At 39.9% G+C, this 7,269-nt stretch overlaps 1 long non-coding RNA gene across 1 annotated transcript; it reads left to right on the top strand.

Moving 5' to 3' along the window:
• Positions 1 to 744: 744 nt before the first annotated feature.
• LOC117961796 lies at positions 745 to 6,635 on the top strand. Its single transcript, XR_004660496.1, has 3 exons — positions 745 to 880; positions 6,190 to 6,195; positions 6,623 to 6,635. It is a non-coding gene; the product is annotated as an uncharacterized LOC117961796 (long non-coding RNA).
• Positions 6,636 to 7,269: the final 634 nt, after the last annotated feature.

Here is a 7,269-nt window from a genome sequence, read left to right as displayed (position 1 = left end):
AAGAAGAAATGCGCCTCGTCTTTAAAGTGGACAAGAGCAGGCGGTGAAAAAAAGCAGCGGTAAAGTCGTTGCATTCAGTCGGATCAGGAAGTCACAGAAGCACTCACATCCTGTTAGGTCTGATTCTGATTTAATAAAATGTTTTCAGACACTTATATTTGCTTCTACACAGTCTCCAGTTTTTTTCTATTAAGACAGAGTAGCAGTCAAAATGCTCTATATGCAAACTGTTTCTGATTTTAATAAACAACACACTGTACATGATCTGAAACGGATTTAGTCTCTCTGATGTCACTGTCAGCAACACAACATGTGTTCTGTACAGAATAAGCCGTTCAATCAGCCAAAGAGCAATTTAAATTCCTACGATTCAAAAACAATAAAGAGTTTATAAAAACGTCTTCATGTTGAGTTGATTCTGAACCAGTCAGCTGTTAGAACAGCTGAGAGGCCGGCGTTTCCCAGCATGCCCTGGGTCTTGCAGTTGATAAAAATCAGTTGCCCAGCCTGCGGCTGCCTTGTTCTCATCCGGTCATTGTTGCCTACACGTGCATGACATTAAAGCAAGTTGGGATCAAGTCGGACGCAAATCTAACCTTCTTGCATTGGGCGGTGATCGCCAGTGATCGAGGTCTGGCCCATCACAAACGAGTCCCGCCATCCTGAAAAGCCCAGTCCGCTCTGATTGGTCAGCTGGCCCACGCTGTTTTGATATAACCTAAGTAAAACAAGCCACTGCTCAGGCAGCACCCATGGGCACCACAAATGAAAATCTGGGCCGGCGTTCTCAATCAGTGACATCACTAGTTAAGGAATTCCAAACAGGACTGTGGGCGAGGCGTTTTTAGGCAGTTGAGAAAAAGTGCTGTCTGTGGAAAATGTATCTTTTTGTACTTAACGCATCCAGGACAAACACAACAACCTATACAACACACTAAAATATGGTAGTGATCCAAAAAAAACATAATAGGGGCTGTTTAAATTTTTTTTACCATAATGTGTCAATGTTTCTTTTTGTTAAAATGGATTTACAAAATTGGTATTGGTAAAAGTATTGATCACAAACTGGTTTCAGTCAGCCAGGCGCAAGCACTTTTATGCAAAAGAAATGCAATGACGTCACCAATATGCAATTCAGGGTATGACGTCATGTGCTGACTTTTGGAGCTAGAGCTATAACTACTTTCATTGGAAAAGGATTGCCAACAGTGGTAGTGTTGGTAATGGATGGACCACCTCATGGTGGTGCTAGAGCAAAAATCAGGGAATCATCAAACTCACTAGGTTTTACCCTCAAGGGACCAGGAATGTATATGCCAAATGTCATGGCAATCCGTCTTGTTTTTATTAGAAATTAAAGTCTAGGACAAAATGGTGGCCATCCCTGGAGCCACATTGTTAGCGTTGCTGAAAATGCAGTACAACCAATTCAGCTTGGTTCCATTTAGTAAACAAGTGATTTTTGAACCTTTTCTCTTGGGCTGCATATGTTTAGTTACAAAGCTTATGTTTTACATATTGCATTGTGCCAGGAAATTCAGCAAATATAGGAGTTAGTTTAATAGCATACAGAGTAATGAATCTGCTTACTTTTAGTTGCAGGAAAGCTTTAGAATTTTAATAGGTTCAGACACCAATCTCCCAAGAATAATTTGGGAATGTATTTTATCCATGGAACTTTAACTGTGTCCCAACCCAGCCCCTGAAAGAAAAACACTGCATTAGATAATCGCAGTGTGTCTATTAAAGCCAAATGTGAAGAGAGACCCAAGGGTGGAGATCAATTGGATAATTCAAGGGCAAACCAAGCTGCACATCTCAACGTTTTTTAAACTTTTTTATTATTTGTTGAAAAGTGAGAGCACCAGTAAAAGCGGAAAATAGATAATATGTCAGAAAATGTCAGTCCCTTGAGTGCAATGCGGGCCCAAGGCTTTCAGACTTTAGCCAAGCTGAAAAAAGGAGAGACATTAAGTCCTTTTTTTGCATGCCTAATAATACAAATCCCCTCTCTTAACTGCCAAAATATCAGGGTGGAAATAACCGAACATTAGAAAAGCTTTTAGAAATGTTCTATGTGATGATTGTGCAGTTCCTGACTGGCTTTCACACAATTGTTTAAGACGTCTACAGCAGCACACAAAACTGTTAACAAAATACTGTGTCCAGAAGTGGGAAAAGTGGAACAATGTTTGTCAGAGAGATTAGTTTAACGTAAACAAGGAAAATGTTGCGAGCGAGAGGCTGCCACACTTTGGCTGCCGGGTGAAAAGTAAAGAGGACCGGAACGATCAAATGCACGGTAGACCGTGGAGCTGGCTAGAAGAAGTAAATCGCTCAGGCTCAAAGAATGTGACATTGATCCAGGTAGGAAGATGCCAAACTATCAAAACACATCAATCCAAACAGCTTCATGAAAGTTCCTGAAAACTCATGGAAGACATGGCTCACTGCAGTAGGCTATTTATCTGCTATTATTTCTGAAATATGCTTTTATTTGCTATTTTACTACTACTATAATTTACTGGAACATACTCCCGAACTTTCCTGAATTCCTGTCTTCGTTACTGACAGTAAAACAATCTGTCTATTAAGTCTAATGTAAATTATTTCATATTCCCCTCATAAATGTTCATAAAAACCTGACCACCCCTCTGTCTTCACACAGTTCCCACAACTCCCATCACAGCTCTGCTATCTTTTCTCCTGTTTATTACTCCCAGATGCTCTGAAACTCTTCAGGCCTGTTGCCACCCAAGGTGACGATTAAAACGATGTGCCGGCCCCATTCGCTGTGACAGATCTCGGGTACGGCATCATAAACACTCGCTTATCATTGACAGTCTCACTCAGAAAACTTTAGCTGCCTCGCTACTTCACAGACACACACATACATTCAAACGTACTGTGCATCGGTCACTTCTCCTGCTGTTTGTCATATGCCAGATGTGCATTTGTTTTTTGCATTTACTGTAATCTATGTATATGTACATTGGCATGGATACAGAGTGATGTGTGTGTGGTTAGAGGAGGGTGGTTTCTTGCTGTGCACGTGGGAGTGTTTCTCTGCACTAGGTGTGTGTGTGTGTGTGTGTGTTTGTCTCACTCTGTTTCCTGTCAGGCTCTGAGGCTCCATGAAAGTCCATCAGGCGAGCAGGCAGGCAGGCACTGCTGTGGGCTTATTGAATGTTGGTTCAGGCCTGCAGGGAGGGCGCGCTCAGGCTTCCTTAATCACAGCACAAATGCCTTTATTCATCTTCAGAACAGTGCAATTAATTTTGGGGCTGGTGTCAGAACCTTTGGGGAAATCTGACCTGTTTTTGCCTCCCATAGCCGTGCATGTTCTTTGTCTTGCTCTCGGCGCCAGACAGGCATTCAAAACAAATTTCTAGGCTAATAATGTATTCGCATTTGCAGCAAGGGACCCACTAAATTTTCTCTGTTTTATATATACAATAGAGCTGTTCGTCCTGAACTCTGCATGCAAATCTCAAAACTACGTTCAAATACAATTTGAAAACTCTTTTCTGTTAGCACCTCAGTGATATGTCTAATTAGAAAGTGTGCTAATTGTAATTGTGGTAACACTTTGGTACCAATCACAAAATCAAAGAATAACGCTGATGTTCTGCTCTATTTTTTGCCCGTCTCTCAGTACTGTCTGATTTCCCTAGGTAGTCCCTAGCACTTAGTCAAGCCTGCTTGTTACTAATGAAGATGTAAATCTTTAAAAAAACAACAAAATAATTATAGTTTTATTTGAAGAAAAGGCTCAGTAATTTCCTTAAGCAGATGGGCACTATAGTATTTAGTAAAAGTTGCTCAAACAGAAATACATGGATTTGGGACTATTTCCAGCGGCAAATTAAGTTATATTAAAGCAGCAACGAATGTGGAAATTTAATTACAGAGCTCATACATCAGGCTGTGGCCCTAAATTGGATTTGTTATACAATATACAAATATAAAATAAAATATAAAATATAACCACCTTTATAGTTTGGTTACTATTCAAATCAATGCACTGCAAACAAATTAACAAATATGATTATTAGACAACTTGCTAAACTGAGGAAACTAGCCTACTACTAACTTGCAAATTGCTGAAACATGCTAATAAATCAATGTAGTTGTATGTTGCAATAAAACTGCTTCTTGTGTTCAGCTTGTTCTTAATTAGTGTCTCAAAGCAACATTTAATTACAGTAATACATAATCAGCAGTAGCCTACATAAGCACGTTATTTAAAATGCATCTATTTGAAATGTACATTTACAATATGTGGGCCAACATCTAAACTAATATTGCAGTGAAAGTTTGAAAAATATAATATAAAAATGTTAAATGGATCAAATGTGTTATAAAATAAGAGAAAAGGGAAATACAGCTTGCTGTTTTGAGAATTCCAGGTATTATAAGTTTAACAGTCAAAACAAGGCCACCTTCTTGAAATCCCACGCATTCCATTACACTAAAACTGAATGTCTGATGTAAAATATTGCCAAGTCAAGAGGCTCATTCTGGATACAATTAAACAAAACGTTCCAATCTTACAAGACTTTACAACGCTGTACTTGTGATCCTCTGGCCAAGTGGAGGAGCATATTCAGATACACAAGCTCTTTAAGGGCTGTCGCGCTCTTTCTCAGGGTGAATCATGACATGGATTGATTTAAACCTGAAAGAAACCAGATGCAACCGCAGCAGTTATGAATAACTGGGAGTATTAGCAGGCCCACATTTTTGGCCATACGGCTTCAATAGCTCCCATAATCACCAGTGCTCCTAATATTAAAGTGCTTTGTGAGGGTCATACAAGGTTATTAAACACAGCCGTGTTATTCATAGAACATGATGTGCTGGAGTTTATCAGTGCTAACAGCCATGGTTAAGGTTACTGAGATGGTTTATACAGCGCCGAGCAGAGTGAATACACAGTGTGGACACTGTGCCATGGAATATTTTTGAACCATTCGGTTGTTAGTTTTTTTTTTTTTGTGAATAAGCTTCACGTGATTCCTTCCTCCTTCACTCTTCCAAAATCCCGCAGTTACAAAGCTAAAACATACACAAGCTCCCTTATTTTTAATTTTTTTTTTTACAGATCTTTCAGCAAAATCAATCACAACGCTACAAAAATCAGAACAAAATTCCTTAAGAAGTAGCCATCCTTATTATTGTAGTTAACCTAAAGCCGCCAGAAGAGTCAACTTATCTAACCAAGTTAGCATACATGCTACGTAAAGTAAGCAACAAGCCACAGGGAAGAGATTAACCACAACAAAAATACTTGCCACAGAAACACAAGTTTAACCATCTATCAAGCAATAAAGGGTAAACCCTTTAGCCTGATGCTAAAAAAAACAAGGAAGTGAGAAAAACTGCAGTTAAACTAGTGGTCACTTGTGGCTAGCTACAAAAGGGAGTTAATCCCCATGGACGACAATGTTAAATTGACACACCTTACAAACATTTTTACAGCCTCAAAAAAAATTGTAGCTTTTTTCCCCCTTAATGACAACTGTGGGCAATTATATTAAGGCTTTAAGTGCATAATTAAGGGCATCAGCTCCTTCTCTTTGCCCATTTTGGGCATGGCCAAAATAACGACTGCTAAAGCCACCAAAGTTTTGCTCTTTGTTGATGTCACCAAAAGAAGTCACCGTCCATATTTTATACATTCCATGGGTTTAATGCTTCTCCTTGAAATCCACACAGCCACTAGCAGGCTGTAGCTAGCTGTACTGTGTAAATGTAGCTAACGCGCCTGTTTCCTTTCATCACAAAAATGTCACTACTACGATAGCAACAATATCCTAATGCTACATCCACATAACACAACTATTACACAGTACTTCCCTATGTCAGAAACTAACTAAATATAGACAGTGCTAACATAATAGAGGCTTAGCTTGAGAAACGCCCTCACATTTTTTAACGCCTGTATCAGGTTGGCTAACCCACACTGTGAACACATGCAGATTTAAGCTAACAGCCTCTCTCCTGAGTACAACTCCAAGTATTGTAGCTAAAACGGCTAGTCTAACCCAAAGCAAAAATCCCCAAGCTAGAGCTGTTAGCCAAAAAAAATTGTTTTAGGAAAACAGATGCTTCCAACAATGTTACATACATGACAGTCAAGAGAAAGAAGGAAATTAATTATGTGAGCCTAATACTCAACCGAACAAGAAAGATGTATAGTATGTATCTCTATTATCTATTTTGTCACACCAGATATATGTGTCTGTGTTTTCACTCCAAGAATTAGCAGACAGTAAATTTCAAGCAAGTCCCATTTGAAGATGTTAAATATTTGCAACAGTGTTGGAAGTGCTTTTCTCAGGTCCGTACGGGAGCCAGCAGTCGGTTTAGAGAGCTGGCAGGACAAACATCAACAAGCAGCGCGTCCCCCAGTGACTCTGAGAGGATGTCGAGTGAGTGAAGGATTTTGTGTGTGTGTTTGAGTGTGTGTTACTGTGGATGTGCTACATTGTGCGAGCATCTGTATGCGTGTGCATGCTGTTTATTAATGTGCTCTCGTGTCTGCCAAACATCTGGGCTCACCTCTGCGTTTGAACATTAACACAGTACACACAGGTCAAAACAACAACTGCCAAATAAGTCATTAGGAGTGAGATTATGAAAGTAACAGCATATGTTCTTGAGAGCTAATCATAATTTGTCTTCATGTGTTTCCTTCCTCCGTCTTTCCGCAAAATCACTTATGGATGACCCCATTTGTATCAGCTCACCAGACGGATTTTTACAGCCTCCGTTGTTGCAGCCACCCAACGTTTACGTGCAATAGAAGGTGATCTGACGTTTTCTGTCCAAACACCCTCTGTCTATCTATTCAAGCAAATTATTTTCTTCAGCGTTGTCCTGAAGTGTATGAAAGACATTTCTTCTTGCTGCTGTCATGGCACAGATCCCACTCATTCCCTCATCTCTTTCTAATTATGCAACGCTACGTATTTTAAATTGCTCCATAAAATGTGTTTCATGTAAAAAGTAAGGGTGCAGAACCCAATTAGCGCTGGAGCAATGAGAAAGCATGCTGTTCCAGCTCAATAGAGTCAATTATAACTGGACATGGAGGTGTGTGTGTATGTGTGTATATGTGCATGTGTGTGTGTGTGTATGTGTGTGTGTGTGTGTGTGTGTGTGTGTGTGTGTGTGTGCATGTGTGTGAGAGTGAAATGAGCCACGTGGGACTCCTCTCCACCTGAACTGACAGAATCACACAACCAGTGCCCGGGACATATTTTC

This window comes from Etheostoma cragini, chromosome 18 (genome assembly GCF_013103735.1).
Source record: "Etheostoma cragini isolate CJK2018 chromosome 18, CSU_Ecrag_1.0, whole genome shotgun sequence".
NCBI classification, from domain to species: Eukaryota; Metazoa; Chordata; class Actinopteri; order Perciformes; family Percidae; genus Etheostoma; species Etheostoma cragini.
The sequence above is the reverse complement of the archived record's forward strand: the minus strand, read 5'-3'. Positions and strand labels throughout refer to the sequence as shown.